This window comes from Arachis hypogaea, chromosome 13 (assembly GCF_003086295.3).
Source record: "Arachis hypogaea cultivar Tifrunner chromosome 13, arahy.Tifrunner.gnm2.J5K5, whole genome shotgun sequence".
NCBI lineage: Eukaryota > Viridiplantae > Streptophyta > Magnoliopsida > Fabales > Fabaceae > Arachis > Arachis hypogaea.
Genome location: NC_092048.1, coordinates 78,027,774 through 78,045,477, shown reverse-complemented (window position 1 = coordinate 78,045,477; position 17,704 = coordinate 78,027,774). Strand labels below are relative to the sequence as shown.

The window sequence follows — 17,704 nt, the reverse complement described above, 5'->3', positions numbered from 1 at the left end:
TTTCTTTACATCCTCCGAGTCATTCCTGCCCTGAAAAGATAAATAACAATTAAAATAATAGAATAAATAAAACTAGAAAGTAATTTAAAGGAATATTGAACCTGTGATTGAAGAAATAACCATAAACTGAAAGGAATCCTAATTCTAAAAATCTAAATCCTAAATCCTAAATCCTAAGAGAGAGGAGAGAGCCTCTCTCTCTAGAAAACTACATCTAAAACCTAAAATTATGTGAATATGAGTTAATTATTTATGAATGAATGGATTCCCCCACTTTATAGCCTCTAATCTGTGTTTTCTGGGCCGAAAACTGGGTCAGAAACAGCCCAGAAATCTCTGGGGGCGAAATCTGCCACGCTGATATTCGTCACTACGATGCGTCCGCGTGGAGCACGCGTTCGCGTCATCTATCTGTATGGCCACTATGGCAAATTATATATCAAATCGAAGCCCCAGACGTTAGCTTTCCAAAGCAGCTAGAACCGCGTCATTTGGACCTCTGTAGCTCAAGTTATAATCGATTTAGTGCGAGAGGGTCAGGCTGACAGCTTTGCAGTTCCTTCAATTTCTTGTATTCCTTCCAATTTTGCATGCTTCATTTCCGTCCTCCGAGTCATTCCTGCCCTAAAAAGATAAATAAAAATTAAAATAATAGAATAAATAAAACTAGAAAGCAATGTAAAGGAACATTGAACCTGTGATTGAAGAAATAACCATAAACTGAAAAGAATCCTAATTCTAAAAATCTAAACCAAAATCCAAAATCCTAAGAGAGAGGAGAGAGCCTCTCTAGAAAATTACATCTAAAACTTAAAATTATGTGAATATGACTTAATGATTTATGAATGAATGGATTCCCCCAATTTATAGCCTCTAATATGTATTTTCTGGACCGAAAACTGGGTCAGAAACAGCCCAGAAATCGCTTGGCGCGAAATCAACCACGCTAATTTTCGTCACTACGACGCATCCGCGTGGAGCACGCGTTCGCGTCACCTATCTGTACGGCCACTATGGTAAACTATATATGAAATTGAAGCCCCGGACGTTAGCTTTCCAACGCAGCTGGAACCGCGTCATTTGGACCTCTTTAGCTCAAGTTATAATCGATTTAGTGCGAGAGGGTCGGGCTGACAGCTTTGCAGTTCCTTCAATTTCTTGTATTCCTTCAACTTTTGCATGCTTCCTTTCCATCCTCCGAGTCATTCTTGCCCTGAATAGATAAATAACAATTAAAATGATAGAATAAATAAAACTAGAAAGTAATTTAAAGGAACATTGAACCTTTGATTGAAGAAATAACCATAAACTGAAAGGAATCCTAATTCTAAAAATCTAAATCCAAAATCCTAAATCCTAAGAGAGAGGAGAGAGCCTCTCTAGAAAATTACATCTAAAACCTAAAATTATGTGAATATGAGTTAATGATTTATGAATGAATGGATTTCCCCACTTTATAGCCTCTAATCTGTGTTTTCTGGGCCGAAAACTGGGTCAGAAACAGCCCAGAAATCGCTGGGGGCGAAATTTGCCACGCTAATATTCGTCACTGCGACGCGTCCGCGTGGAGCACGCGTTCGCATCACCTATCTGTACGGCCACTATGGTAAATTATATATCAAATCGAAGCCCTGGATGTTAGCTTTCAAACGCAACTGGAACTGCGTCATTTGGACTTCTGTAGCTCAAGTTATAATCGATTTAGTATGAGAGGGTCAGGCTGACAGCTTTGCAGTTCCTTCAATTTCTTGTATTCCTTCCACTTTTGCATACTTCATTTCCATCCACCGAGTCATTCCTGCCCTGAAAAGATAAATAACAATTAAAATAATAGAATAAATAAAACTAGAAAGTAATTTAAAGGAACACTGAACCTGTGATTGAAGAAATAACCATAAACTGAACGGAATCCTAATTCTAAAAATCTAAATCCTAAATCCTAAATCCTAAATCCTAAGAGAGAGGAGAGAGCCTCTCTCTTTAGCAAACTACATCTAAAACCTAAAATTATGTGAATATGAGTTAATGATTTATGAATGAATGGATTTCCCCACTTTATAGCCTCTAATCTGTGTTTTCTGGGCCGAAAACTGGGTCAGAAACAGCCCAGAAATTGCTGGGGGCGAAATCTGCCACGTTGATTTTCGTCACTGCGACGCGTCCGTGTGAAGCACGCGTTTGCGTCACCTAACTCTACGGACAATATGGAAAATTATATATCAAATCGAAGCCCCGGACGTTAGTTTTTCAACTTAACTGGAACCGCGTCATTTGGATCTCTATAGCTCAAGTTATAATCAATTTTGTGCGAGAGGGTCAGGCTGAAAACTTTGCAGTTCCTTCAATTTCTTGTATTCCTTCCACTTTCGCATGCTTCCTTTCCATCCTCCGAGTCATTCCTGCCCTGAAAAGATAAATAAAAATTAAAATAATAGAATAAATAAAACTAGAAAGTAATTTAAAGGAACACTGAACCTGTGATTGAAGAAATAACCATAAACTGAAAGGAATCCTAATTCTAAAAATCTAAATCCTAAATCCAAAATCCTAAGAGAGAGGAGAGAGCTTCTCTAGAAAATTACATCTAAAACCTAAAATTATGTGAATATGAGTTAATGATTTATGAATGAATGGATTCCCCCAATTTATAGCCTCTAATTTGTATTTTCTGGGCCGAAAACTGGGTCAGAAACAGCCCAGAAATCGCTGGGGGCGAAATCTGCCACGCTGATTTTCGTCAGTGCGACGCGTCCGCGTGGAGTACTCGTTCGCGTCATCTAGCTGTATGGCCGCTATGGTAAATTATATATCAAATCGAAGCCTCAGAGGTTAGCTTTCCAACGCAACTATAACTGCGTCATTTGGACCTCTGTAGCTCAAGTTATAATCGATTTAGTACGAGAGGGTCAGGCTGACAGCTTTGCAGTTCCTTCAATTTCTTGTATTCCTTCAACTTTTGCATGCTTCATTTCCATCCTCCGAGTCATTCCTGCCCTGAAAAGATAAATAACAATTAAAATAATAGAATAAATAAAACTAGAAAGTAATTTAAAGAAACATTGAACCTGTGATTGAAGAAATAACCATAAACAGAAAGGAATCCTAATTCTAAAAATCTAAATCCTAAATCCAAAATCCTAAGAGAGAGGAGAGAGCCTTTCTAGAAAATTACATCTAAAATCTAAAATTATGTGAATATGAGTTAATGATTTATGAATGAATGGATTCCCCCAATTTATAGCCTCTAATTTGTATTTTCTGGGCCAAAAACTGGGTCAGAAACAGCCCAGAAATCGCTGGGGGCGAAATCTGCCACGCTGATTTTCGTCAGTGCGACGCGTCCGCGTGGAGTACGCGTTCGTGTCATCTAGCTATACGCCCACTATGGTAAATTATATAACAAATCGATGCCCCGGATGTTAGCTTTCGAACGCAACTGGAACCGCGTCATTTGGACCTCTGTAGCTCAAGTTATAATCGATTTAGTACGAGAGGGTCAGGCTGACAGCTTTGCAGTTCGTTCAATTTTTTGTATTCCTTCCACTTTTGCATGCTTCATTTCCATCCTCCGAGTCATTCTTGCCCTGAAAAGATAAATAACAATTAAAATAATAGAATAAATAAAACTAGAAAGTAATTTAAAGGAACATTGAAGCTGTCATTGAAGAAATAACCATAAACTGAACGGAATCCTAATTCTAAAAATCTAAATCCTAAATCCTAAATCCTAAGAGAGAGGAGAGAGCCTCTCTCTTTAGAAAACTACATCTAAAACCTAAAATTATGTGAATATGAGTTAATGATTTATGAATGAATGGATTCCCCCACTTTATAGCCTCTAATCTGTGTTTTCTGGGACGAAAACTGGGTCAGAAACAACCCAGAAATTGCTGGGGGCGAAATCTGCCACGTTGATTTTCGTCACTGCGACGCGTCCGTGTGAAGCACGCGTTTGCGTCACCTAACTCTACGAACAATATGGAAACTTATATATCAAATCGAAGCCCCGGACGTTAGTTTTCCAACGCAACTGGAACAGCGTCATTTGGATCTCTATAGCTCATGTTATAATCAATTTAATGCGAGAGGGTCAGGCTGACAACTTTGCAGTTCCTTCAATTTCTTGTATTCCTTCCACTTTTGCATGCTTCCTTTCCATCCTCCGAGTCATTCCTGCCCTGAAAAGATAAATAAAAATTAAAATAATAGAATAAATAAAACTAGAAAGTAATTTAAAGGAACACTGAACCTGTGATTGAAGAAATAACCATAAACTGAAAGGAATCCTAATTCTAAAAATCTAAATCCTAAATCCAAAATCCTAAGAGAGAGGAGAGAGCTTCTCTAGAAAATTACATCTAAAACCTAAAATTATGTGAATATGAGTTAATGATTTATGAATGAATGGATTCCCCCAATTTATAGCCTCTGATTTGTATTTTCTGGGCCGAAAACTGGGTCAGAAACAGCCCAGAAATCGCTGGGGGCGAAATCTGCCACGCTGATTTTCGTCAGTGCGACGCGTCCGCGTGGAGTACTCGTTCGCGTCATCTAGCTGTATGGCCGCTATGGTAAATTATATATCAAATCGAAGCCTCGGAGGTTAGCTTTCCAACGCAACTATAACTGCGTCATTTGAACCTCTGTAGCTCAAGTTATAATCGATTTAGTACGAGAGGGTCAGGCTGACAGCTTTGCAGTTCCTTCAATTTCTTGTATTCCTTCAACTTTTGCATGCTTCATTTCCATCCTCCGAGTCATTCCTGCCCTGAAAAGATAAATAACAATTAAAATAATAGAATAAATAAAACTAGAAAGTAATTTAAAGAAACATTGAACCTGTGATTGAAGAAATAACCATAAACAGAAAGGAATCCTAATTCTAAAAATCTAAATCCTAAATCCAAAATCCTAAGAGAGAGGAGAGAGCCTTTCTAGAAAATTACATCTAAAATCTAAAATTATGTGAATATGAGTTAATGATTTATGAATGAATGGATTCCCCCAATTTATAGCCTCTAATTTGTATTTTCTGGGCCGAAAACTGGGTCAGAAACAGCCCAGAAATCGCTGGGGGCGAAATCTGCCACGCTGATTTTCGTCAGTGCGACGCGTCCGCGTGGAGTACGCGTTCGTGTCATCTAGCTATACGCCCACTATGGTAAATTATATAACAAATCGATGCCCCGGATGTTAGCTTTCGAACGCAACTGGAACCGCGTCATTTGGACCTCTGTAGCTCAAGTTATAATCGATTTAGTACGAGAGGGTCAGGCTGACAGCTTTGCAGTTCGTTCAATTTCTTGTATTCCTTCCACTTTTGCATGCTTCATTTCCATCCTCCGAGTCATTCTTGCCCTGAAAAGATAAATAACAATTAAAATAATAGAATAAATAAAACTAGAAAGTAATTTAAAGGAACATTGAAGCTGTCATTGAAGAAATAACCATAAACTGAACGGAATCCTAATTCTAAAAATCTAAATCCTAAATCCTAAATCCTAAGAGAGAGGAGAGAGCCTCTCTCTTTAGAAAACTACATCTAAAACCTAAAATTATGTGAATATGAGTTAATGATTTATGAATGAATGGATTCCCCCACTTTATAGCCTCTAATCTGTGTTTTCTGGGCCGAAAACTGGGTCAGAAACAGCCCAGAAATTGCTGGGGTGAAATCTGCCACATTGATTTTCGTCACTGCGACGCGTCCGTGTAGAGCACGCGTTCGCATCACCCAACTGTACGAACAATATGGAAAATTATATATCAAATCGAAGCCCTGGACGTTAGTTTTCCAATGCAACTGGAACAGCGTCATTTGGATCTCTATAGCTCATGTTATAATCAATTTAATGCGAGAGGGTCAGGCTGACAACTTTGCAGTTCCTTCAATTTCTTGTATTCCTTCCACTTTTGCATGCTTCCTTTCCATCCTCCGAGTCATTCCTGCCCTGAAAAGATAAATAAAAATTAAAATAATAGAATAAATAAAACTAGAAAGTAATTTAAAGGAACACTGAACCTGTGATTGAAGAAATAACCATAAATTGAAAGGAATCCTAATTCTAAAAATCTAAATCCTAAATCCAAAATCCTAAGAGAGAGGAGAGAGCCTCTCTAGAAAATTACATCTAAAACCTAATATTATGTGAATATGAGTTAATAATTTATGAATGAATGGATTTCCCCAATTTATAGCCTCTGATTTGTATTTTCTGGGCCAAAAACTGGGTCAGAAACAGCCCAGAAATCGCTGGGGGCGAAATCTGCCACGCTGATTTTCGGCAGTGCGACGCGTCCGCGTGAAGTACGCGTTCGTGTCATCTAGCTGTACGGCCACTATGGTAAATTATATATCAAATCGAAACCCCGGACGTTAGCTTTCCAACGCAACTGGAACCGCGTCATTTGGACCTCTGTAGCTCATGTTATAATCGATTTAGTACGAGAGGGTTAGGCTGACAGCTTTGCAGTTCCTTCAATTTCTTGTATTCCTTCCACTTTTGCATGCTTCATTTCCATCCTCCGAGTCATTCCTGCCCTGAAAAGATAAATAACAATTAAAATAATAGAATAAATAAAACTAGAAAGTAATTTAAAGGAACATTGAACCTGTGATTGAAGAAATAACCATAAACTGAAAGGAATCCTAATTCTAAAAATCTAAATCCTAAATCCAAAATCCTAAGAGAGAGGAGAGAGTCTCTCTCTTTAGAAAACTACATCTAAAACCTAAAATTATATGAATATGAGTTAATGATTTATGAATGAATGGATTCTCCCACTTTATAGCCTCTAATCTGTATTTTCTGGGCCGAAAACTGGGTCAGAAACAGCCCAGAAATTGCTGGGGGCGAAATCTGCCACGTTGATTTTCGTCACTGCGACGCGTCCGTGTAGAGCACACGTTCGCGTCACTTAACCGTACAGACAATATGGCAAATTATATATGAAATCGAACCGCGTCATTTGGATCTCTATAGCTTAAGTTATAATCAATTTAGTGCGAGAGGGTCAGGCTGACAACTTTGCAGTTCCTTCAATTTCTTGTATTCCTTCCACTTTTGCATGCTTCCTTTCCATCTTCCGAGTCATTCCTGCCCTGAAAAGATAAATAAAAATTAAAATAATAGAATAAATAAAACTAGAAAGTAATTTAAAGGAACATTGAACCTGTGATTGAAGAAATAACCATAAACTGAAAGGAATCCTAATTCTAAAAATCTAAATCCTAAATCCTAAATCCACGTCATTTGGATCTCTATAGCTTAAGTTATAATCAATTTAGTGCGAGAGGGTCAGGCTGACAACTTTGCAGTTCCTTCAATTTCTTGTATTCCTTCCACTTTTGCATGCTTCCTTTCCATCTTCCGAGTCATTCCTGCCCTGAAAAGATAAATAAAAATTAAAATAATAGAATAAATAAAACTAGAAAGTAATTTAAAGGAACATTGAACCTGTGATTGAAGAAATAACCATAAACTGAAAGGAATCCTAATTCTAAAAATCTAAATCCTAAATCCTAAATCCTAAGAGAGAGGAGAGAGCCTCTCTCTAGAAAATTACATCTAAAACCTAAAATTATGTGAATATGAGTTAATGATTTATGAATGAATGGATTCCCCCACTTTATATCCTCTAATCTGTGTTTTTTGGGCTGAAACCTGGGTCAGAAACAGCCCAGAAATCGCTGGGGGCGAAATCTGCCACGCTGATATTCGTCAGTGCGACGTGTCTACGTTGAGCACGTGTTTGCGTCACCTATATGTATGGATACTATTGCAAATTATATATGAAATCGAAGCCTTGGACGTTAGCTTTCTAACTCAACTGGAACCGCGTCATTTAGACCTCTGTAGCTCAAGTTATAATCGATTTAGTACGAGAGGGTCAGGCTGACAGCTTTACAGTTCCTTCAATTTCTTGTATTCCTTCCACTTTTGCATGCTTCCTTTCCATCCTCCGAGTCATTCCTGCCCTGTAATCTCTGAAATCAATTAACGCACATATCATGGCATCGAATGGTAATAAGAGAAGATTAATATTAGCAAATATATGGCTGAAAGAACTAAAGATTGATGGTTTAGAAGTTATAGTAAACTCTCGTTGCAAGTATAGTTACTAAACCAAGCAATCAACCTTTCTTACAAACGTTTTGGTTGTCACAAGTAATAAACCCCTAAATAAATTGATAACCGAGTATTTAAACCTCGGGTCGTCTTCTCAAGGAATTGCAGGGAGGTATGTTCTTATTATTGGTTATGAGTCTTGTAAATTGGGGGTTTTGAAAGTAAGGAAGCAGTATGTTGAATGATAATAAGAATAAAATAAATAACTATAAAATAGACTCTTGGCAAGGTATGAAAACTGGAAATCCTATCCTGGTTATCCTTGTCAATTGTAATGAGAATTGGATTTTTCTCCCACTTTGTTAACCTCTAACTATGAAGGTAAGTTAAGTGGATGAATTAATTTTTATTCCTCAGGTCCTAGTATTTCCTTGGGAAAAGTCAGAGTTATTGAAACTCGAATTAATTCTTGAAGAATTCCAATTTTCAATCAACAATGAGTTTGATAACTCAAGAGTCACCAATTATTTAACCAAAGCCAAAAGGGAAAATATCTAAATTAAATTAAAAGTATTGAAATACCTTAAATTGTATTGAATCAAATTAAACATAAGAATCCATAAGCCAAATTGAAAAGATAAATAACAATTAAAGGAATAGAATAAATAAAACTAGAAAGTAATTTAAAGGAACATTGAACCTGTGGTGAAGAAGAAATAATCTTAAATCCTAAAACTAAATCCTAAGAGAGAGGAGAGAACCTCTCTCTCTAAAAACTACATCTAAATTATGAAAAGTGAAGTATGAGAGCATGTTTATGAATGGATGCATTCCCCCACTTTGTAGCCTCTAATATGTGTTTTATGGGCCGCAAACTGGGTCTGAAACAGCCCAGAATTCGCTGGTTGCGAATTCAAACACGCAAATTTTTCGTCACTGCGACGCGGCCGTGTGGAGCACGCGTTCGCATCGCCTAGCGTCAGGGAAACTATGGCATATTATATATCAAATCGAAGCCCCAGACGTTAGCTTTCCAAAGCAACTGGAATCGCGTCGTTTGGACCTCTGTAGCTAAAGTTATAGCCGTTTGAGTGCGAAGAGGTTAGGTTGGACAGCTTAGCAATTTCTCCAACTTTTTGTATTCCTTCCACTTTTACATGCTTCCTTTCCATCCTCTGAGCCATTCCTGTCCTGTAATCTCTGAAATCACTTAACACACATATCAAGGCATCTAATGGTAATAAGAGAGGATTAAACATACGAAACCTAAGGCCAAAGAAGCATGTTTTCAATTAAAGCACATAATTAGGAAGGTAAATGTGAAACTATGCAAATAGTATGAATAAGTGGGTAAAGAATTGATAAAAACCACTCAATTGAGCACAAGATAAACCATAAAATAGTGGTTTATCAATGGCCAAAGAAGCATATTTTCAATCATAGCACAAAATCAGAAAGGAGAATGTAAAACATGCATTTTGTATGAACAAGTGTATGAAAGATTGATAAAATCCACTCAATTGAGCACAAGATAAACCATAAAATAGTGGTTTATCAGTAGCGCTCCCTTTTGCCAACTTTTTTGTGCCTCCAAGCCAAGCAAAGCATGCATACCAAAGGCTAACCAAGGCAGTGTTCACAATTTGAATGTAGCGTTCAAAGAGTGAACGCTATGCTATGGGCAAGGAGCAATGCACACAAGGGGAGCCAAGAGCAAGGGTAGCGTTCACTACACCAAACGGCCCCTGGGAGCTGACCCATGCCTTCAACTCAATTGAACCAAGGCCAACCGGACCCATCTCTCTTCAAATCCAAAAACCAAAAGGCCCACTCCAAGCTTTGAAGACCAAAATAGAAAGTGTATAAATAGGAGTTAATTCAATTTGTAAAATGACCTTTAGCTCATTTTTAGTTTTCACCTTTGAATTTTCATTTGGGGAATTTGGGAATTGGATTTAGTTTTCTTTTTGTTTTCATTTTCTTTTCTTCTGCAACTTCTGCTATTTGTTCTTGGAATTTGAATTGAGATTGAAGAGCTCCATTGATTCTAAATCTGAGAATCATCTTTCACTTTCCTTCTCAATTGTTCTAAGAATTGGATCTAAGTTTAATTTTCTGTTTTCATTTTCTTCTTCTGCAACTTATACTTTGGGGTTTTTGAATTGAGATTTAAGAATTCCATTGAATCTGGATCTGAGAATCATCTTTGCTTTTCTTTCATATAGTCTTGGGGATTAGAGAATTGGATCTAAGTTTCATTTACTGTTTTCTTTTTCATTTCTTCTGCAATTACTTTTCTGCTTGATCAAGAGAGCAATTGAGATCTAGATCTACTTTCTAATCTCATTTCTCCTCTTCGATCTTCAATTTCTCTTTAAGAATTTCATAATTGAATCAAGTCTTCTTACTGTTTGTTTCTTCAAGCAATTTTCCTTTCTGTTTTGCTACTGAATTGAATCCCTTCATCTAATAGCTTTCTGATTTGCTTTAATTTACATTTCCTAGTTTAATTCTGAATCCCAGTACCCAAATCCCTGTGTTCTTCAAGCAATTTACATTTCTCAGCAATTTAGATTCAGCAATTTACATTTCTTACACTTTAAGTTTCTGCAATTTACTTTTTTTGCAATTTAAGTTTCAACTCTTTTACTTTCTTGCTCTTTAAGTTACTGCAATTTCTCTCTTCTGCACTTTACTTTTCTACTCAATTTACCTTCTGCACTTTTATTTACTTACAATTTAGCTTCTGTCAATCAAAATCACTCAAATAATCAAATATTCGCTCAACTAAATTCATCACCTAACTAAAATTGCTCAATCCATCAATCCCTGTGGGATCGATCTCACTCTTGTGATTAATTACTACTTGATGTGACCCGGTACACTTGCCAGTGAGTTTGTGTGGAATCATTTTTCCACCCATCAGAGGGTTGTGGGAGTAAGGATGTTGGAGTTGTGGTGGTTCAACAGGTGTTCGTTCAGAATGGTCACAAGGGTATTCATAAGGAGGATATGGATTTGGATCATATGGAGATATTTGATGGAAGTGGGATGCGATTTGAGAGTATTGTAGTTAATAGAAATGTTGAGAGTGGCGGTCATATGAATATGGTGGTTGAAGTTTACAATCAAAGCAATGGCCACTATAGTCATTAGGTTAGTATGCACCATAGGGAGGATTATAATAATAGCGGGGTGGAGGTGGAGATTGCCATGAAGATTGTCCATATGCCTGAGGCTCCTCCCTCAATTGGTAATTCCTTCCTTGGTGAAAACTGCCATTAAAATTGCCGTTTCCTACAATATTTTCACAACCATACCCAAAACCATAAGGATGAGAATTAATAAGAAAAAGAAAAAATCAAAACAAAGAAGATCAAAATGTAAAGAAAAAAAATAAACTCCTAACCACAAGCAAAACCTAAGAAATGACCAAAAAGTAAGCTATTCACAATATTCACATATTCACAATTGCCAATAATATAACACTATTGCAACTCCCCGACAACAGCGCCAAAAACATGACACGTGCCAATCGTCGGTTTAAAATTCTTTATAAAAAGAGAATCTTCGTTGGTAGTATAGATCCAAACCAATAATGGACACGTATCAAAGATTAAAAGGTTGTCACAATACAGACCAAAATAAATCAGGAGTAGTATCCCAAGTCGTTCTCCCTAAGAATTGCAATCGAATGCTCAATTATTGGCTTTGGGGGAAATTGAGGGGTTTGGATTGCAAATAACAAGAAATTAAATTGCAAGAAAGAAAAACTAACAAATGCTAAAAAGGATTCTTGGCTAGGATTGAGAATCAAGAAGTTCTATCCTTGTCATTAATTTAAACATAACAATCATCAAGAGTAATCCTATTACGTTATTTCCAACATCGGGAGAAGGTTAAATAGGCATAATTGATTTCAATCCACAAATCATAACCACTTTACTAAGTGGACTATTGCAATGGACTATTGCAATGGTATTATGTTATTGGCTATTGTACATATGTTGATATTGTGAATATGTTTTTTTGTTAGTTTTTGCTTGCTTTAGAGTTAGTTTTTATTAGTTCTTATTAGTATTTGTTTTTATTTTCTCTTGTCACTATGAATTCTCATCACTTTGGCCATGAGTTTGGCTACAATTATGTTGTAGGGAATGAAAGCTTCAATGAGGAACCACATTATGGGAATGGATATCAATTTAGGGAGGAGCCACATGTTTATGGTCAACCTTCATGGCAACAACCTCCTCCAATCTCTCATGGCTACAATCTACCCCATAATGTACATAATCATGAACCAATCCCTCAACATTATTGTCAAGCTCACTCACAAGCCTCATACCACCATTCACCTCCATATGATCCCAACCCATATCCACCATACCAACCACCATATGAACCATACCTAGAACCACCACCATTCTGACACCAATACTCCCAAGAACCACCATTTTCTTATGCACCACCTCAAGACTTTCATCAATTGAACCACCTTCCAACTATGGCACTGTTCCTCCAAATAATAAACTCTCTCTTCCACCACCTCCTTCAATGGATAAAGCTCTCCATGCCTTCATGCTAGAACAACGAAGAGAAATTAGCTCTTATATCCAAAGGCAAGAGGAGAGGCAAAAGGAGCAAAAGGAGCTAAAGAAGCTAGAAGTCATGGTTGCCACCATGGCGGAAGACATTGACAACATGGCCTCCCACCTAAGCTTATACGATCAAGACACTCCCATTGTTGAATGTGGAGAAGCAAGCAAAGAGCATAGTGAGGGAGTAAATTTGGAGCTTTAAGGGGAAGAAGAGGAGTTGAGACAAGAAGTGCAACAAAAGGAGGAAGCCGAGATTGTTGAACAAGAGGAAGGAGTGGTTGATGATTTAAGAGATGTTGAGTGCAAAGAGGAATCTCAAGTTGAAGAGCCTTCTTCCATGGAGTTTGAAAGTGATGTCAAGGAGGATAGTGCACAACCTCCAAGGCATATTGAGAGTGAAGAATTGGAAGAAATAGGGCAAGCACCAAGTTCTCCTATCTATGATGATTTTGCATCAACATGTAATCCTCTTGAGCTTGATGGATCCTTCCCCCATTGAACTTGGAATTGATATTGAGGTAGATTTCATTCAACCTCCAATTTATGATTTGAGTGATAGGGAAGAGATTAAAGCGATTGGTGAAGAAGAATGTAAACTTGAGGAAGCTTGGCAAGAGGCCGATCTTGAAGAAACTTGCCAAGTGTTTGACAAAATGCTTGGTTGGATGTTGATGAGCGGATAATTTATACGCTTTTTGGCATTGTTTTTACATAGTTTTCAGTATGATTTAGTTAGTTTTTAGTATATTTTTATTAGTTTTTAATTAAAATTCATATTTCTGGACTTTACTATGAGTTTGTGTGTTTTTCTGTATTTTTAGGTAATTTCTGGCTGAAATTGAGGGACTTGAGCAAAAATCAGATTCAGAGGTTGAAGAAGGACTGCAGATGCTGTTGGATTCTGACCTCCCTGCACTCAAAGTAGATTTTCTGGAGCTACAGAACTCCAAATGGCACGCTTATAATTGCGTTGGAAAGTAGACATCTGGGGCTTTCCAGCAATATATAATAGTTCATGCTTTGAATAAGGATTGACGATGTAAACTGGCGTTCAACGCTAGTTCCATGCTACATTCTGGAGTCAAACGCCAGAAACAGGTTGCAAAGTGGAGTTCAATGCCAGAAACAGGCTACAAACTAGCGTTCAACTCCAAGAGAAGCCTCTACACGTGTAAAGCTCAATGCTCAGCCCAAGCACACACCAAGTGGGCTCCAGAAGTGGATTTTTACATCATTTACTCAATTCTGCAAACCCTAGTAACTAGTTTAGTATAAATAGGACTTTTTACTATTGTATTAGACATCTTGAGACGTTTAGTTCTTAGATCATGAGGGCTGGCCATTCGGCCATGCCTGAACCTTTCAGTTATGTATTTTTCAACGGTAGAGTTTCTACACACCATAGATTAAGGTGTGGAGCTCTGCTGTTCCTCAAAGATTAATGCAAAGTACTACTGTTTTTCTATTCAATTCAACTTATTCCGCTTCTAAGATATTCATTCGCACTTCAATATGATGGATGTGATGATTGTGACAGTCATCATCATTCTCAACTTATGAACGCATGCCTGACAACCACTTCCGTTCTACCTTAGATTGAATGGATATCTCTTGGATATCTAATACAGGGGACCGAGTCTGAGTTATTAGTGTCTTCGTGGTATAAGTTAGAACCCATGGATGGCCATTCCTGAGATCCCGAAAGTCTAAACCTTGTCTGTGGTATTCCGAGTAGGATCTGGGAAGGGATGGCTATGACGAGCTTCAAACTCGCGAGTGCTGGGCGTAGTGACAGACGCAAAAGGATCAATGGATCCTATTCCAGTATGATCGAGAACCGACAGATGATTAGCCATGCAGTGACAGTGCATTGGAACATTTTCACAGAGAGGATGGGATGTAGCCATTGACAACGGTGATGCCCTACATAAAGCTTGCCATGGAAAGGAGTAGGATTGATTGGATGAAGACAGTAGGAAAGCAGAGATCAAAGGAACGAAAGCATCTCTATACGCTTATCTGAAATTCTCACCAATGAATTACATAAGTACCACTATCCTATTTTATATTTTATTTATTTTCATCCACTATAATTTCTTAATACAATTTAATCCACCTGAATGAGATTTACAAGGTGACCATAGCTTGCTTCAAGCCGACAATCTCTGTGGGATCGACCCTTACTCACGTAAGGTTTATTACTTGGACGACCCAGTGCACTTGCTGGTTAGTTGTACGAAGTTGTGAAACATATATAAGATCATGAACGTGCGTATTGAGTTTTTAGCGCCATTACCAAGGAATGGAATGATCACGATTTCGCACACCAAGTTTTTGGCGCCGTTGCCGGGGATTATTCGAGTTTGGACAACTGACGGTTCATCTTGTTGCTCAGATTAGGTAACTTTCTTTTCGTTTTCTTTTCAAAAAAAAAAATTATTTCTTCTTTTTCGTTTTTCCCAAAATAATTTTTGAAAAAAACCAAAAATATTTTACAAAATCATGAAATCAAAAATATTTTTTGTGTTTCTTATTTGAGTCTAGAGTCAAGTTTTAAGTTTGGTGTCAACTGCATCTTTTTAATTTTCCAAAAATTTATTTTCGAAAATTTCATGCATTACATTCTTCATGATCTTCAAGTTGTTCTTGGCCAGTCTTCTTGTTCGATCTTCATATTTTCTTGTTTTGTGTCTTTTCTTGTTTTTCATATGCATTTTCAATTTGTTAATGTCTACAGAATAAAAATTTTTAAGTTTGGTGTCTGGCATATTTTCTTTTCTTGAAAAATTTTCAAAAATAAGTTCTTGGTGTTTATCTTAACATTCAAAGTGTTCTTGGTGTTCATATTGACATTCATAGTGTTCTTTCATGCATCACATGTTTTGATCCAAAATTTTCATGCATTGAGTCAATTTTGTGTTTTTCTCTTTCATCATTAAAAATTCAAAAATAAAAAAAATATCTTTCCCTTTTTCACTCATAAATTTTCAAAAATTTGAGTTGACTTTTTCAAAACTTTTTAAAATTTAGTTTTTTCTTATGAGTCAAATCAAATTTTCAATTTGAAAATCCTATCTTTTTCAAAATCTTTGTCAAAACTCAAATCTTTTTCATTTTTTTCTTATTTATTTTCGAAAATTATAAAAATATTTTTCAAAAATATTTTTCTTAATTCTATCTCATAATTTTCGAAAATATTACTAACAATTAATGTGATTGATTCAAAAATATTAAGTTGTTACTTGCCTAGTAAAAAAGGTTCAATCTTTAAATTTTAAAATCATATCTTTTTGTTTCTTGTTAGTCAAGTAATCAACTTTAGCTTTAAATATCAAATCTTTTTAAATTTCTTTTTAAAATCTTTTTCAAATTCAATTTCAAAATCTTTTCTAACTTCTTTCCTAACCTCTTATCTTTTTAAAATAAATTTTAAATCTTTTTCAATCAATCTTATCTTTTTGTTTCAATCATATCTTATTAAATTTAAATCATATCTTTTTCAAAAACAAATTTTAAATCTTTTCTAATCAATCAATCTTATCTTTTTGTTTCAATCATATCTTTTTCAAAACTACCTAACTAATCCTCTCTCTCTTATTTTCGAAAATTCCCTCTCTCTTTTTTCAAAATTCCTTTTTAATTAACTAATTGTTTTAATTTTAATTTAATTTCAACTTTAATTTTCGAAATCTAACTTTCGATTTTAATTTTTATTTTAATTAAATTTCAAAATTCTCTCTCTCATCTCCTTCTATTTATTCATTCATCTACTAACACTTCTCTCCCATCCAAAAATTCGAACACCACCTCCTTCTCTGTGTTCGAGTTTTTCCTCTTGTCTTCTTTACATTACATTCTTTTCTTCTTCTACTCACACAAAGGAACCTCTCTCTACTGAGGCAAAGAGGATCCCTATTATTTTCTATTTTCTTCTTTTTCATATGAGCAGGAGCAAGGACAAGAACATTCTTGTTGAAGCAGATCCTGAACCTGAAAGGACTCTGAAAAGGAAACTAAGAGAAGCTAAAATACAACAATCCAGAGACAACCTTACAGGAATTTTCGAACAGAAAGAGGAGATGGCAGCCGAAAATAATAATAATGCAAGGAGGATGCTTGGTGACTTTAATGCACCTAATTCCAATTTACATGGAAGAAGCATCTCCATCCCTGCCATTGGAGCAAACAACTTTGAGCTTAAACCTCAATTAGTTTCTCTGATGCAACAGAACTGTAAGTTTTATGGACTTCCATCCGAAGATCCTTTTCAGTTTTTAACTGAATTCTTGCAGATCTGTGATACTGTTAAGACTAATGGGGTTGATCCCGAGGTCTACAGGCTTATGCTTTTTCCGTTTGCTGTGAGAGACAGAGCTAGAGTGTGGTTGGACTCTCAACCCAAAGATAGCCTGAACTCTTGGGATAAGCTGGTCACAGCTTTCTTAGCCAAGTTCTTTCCTCCTTAAAAGCTGAGTAAGCTTAGAGTGGATGTTCAAACCTTCAGACAGAAAGAAGATGAATCCCTCTATGAAGCTTGGGAGAGATATAAGCAACTGACCAAAAAGTGTCCTTCTGACATGCTTTCAGAATGGACTATCTTGGATATATTCTATGATGGTCTGTCTGAATTAGCTAAGATGTCATTGGATACTTCTGCAGGTGGATCCATTCACCTAAAGAAAACACCTGCAGAAGCTCACGAACTCATTGACATGGTTGCTAACAACCAGTTCATGTACACTTCTGAGAGGAATCCTGTGAGTAATGGGACGCCTCAGAAGAATGGAGTTCTTGAAATTGATACTCTGAATGCCATACTGGCTCAGAACAAAATATTGACTCAGCAAGTCAATATAATTTCTCAAAGTCTGAATGGAATGCAAGCTACATCCAACAGTACTCAAGAGGCATCTTCTGAGAAAGAAGCTTATGATACTGAGAACCCTGCAATAGCAGACGTGAATTACATGGGTGAACCCTATGGAAACACCTATAATCCCTCATGGAGAAATCACCCAAATCTCTCATGGAAGGATC

At 36.7% G+C, this 17,704-nt stretch overlaps 1 non-coding gene across 1 annotated transcript; it reads right to left on the bottom strand.

The window, feature by feature from the left end:
• Positions 1-17,142: 17,142 nt before the first annotated feature.
• LOC112739226 (small nucleolar RNA R71) lies at positions 17,143-17,250 on the bottom strand. The gene has a single exon (XR_003170163.1). It is a non-coding gene; the product is annotated as a small nucleolar RNA R71 (small nucleolar RNA).
• Between the last annotated feature and the right edge of the window lie 454 nt (positions 17,251-17,704).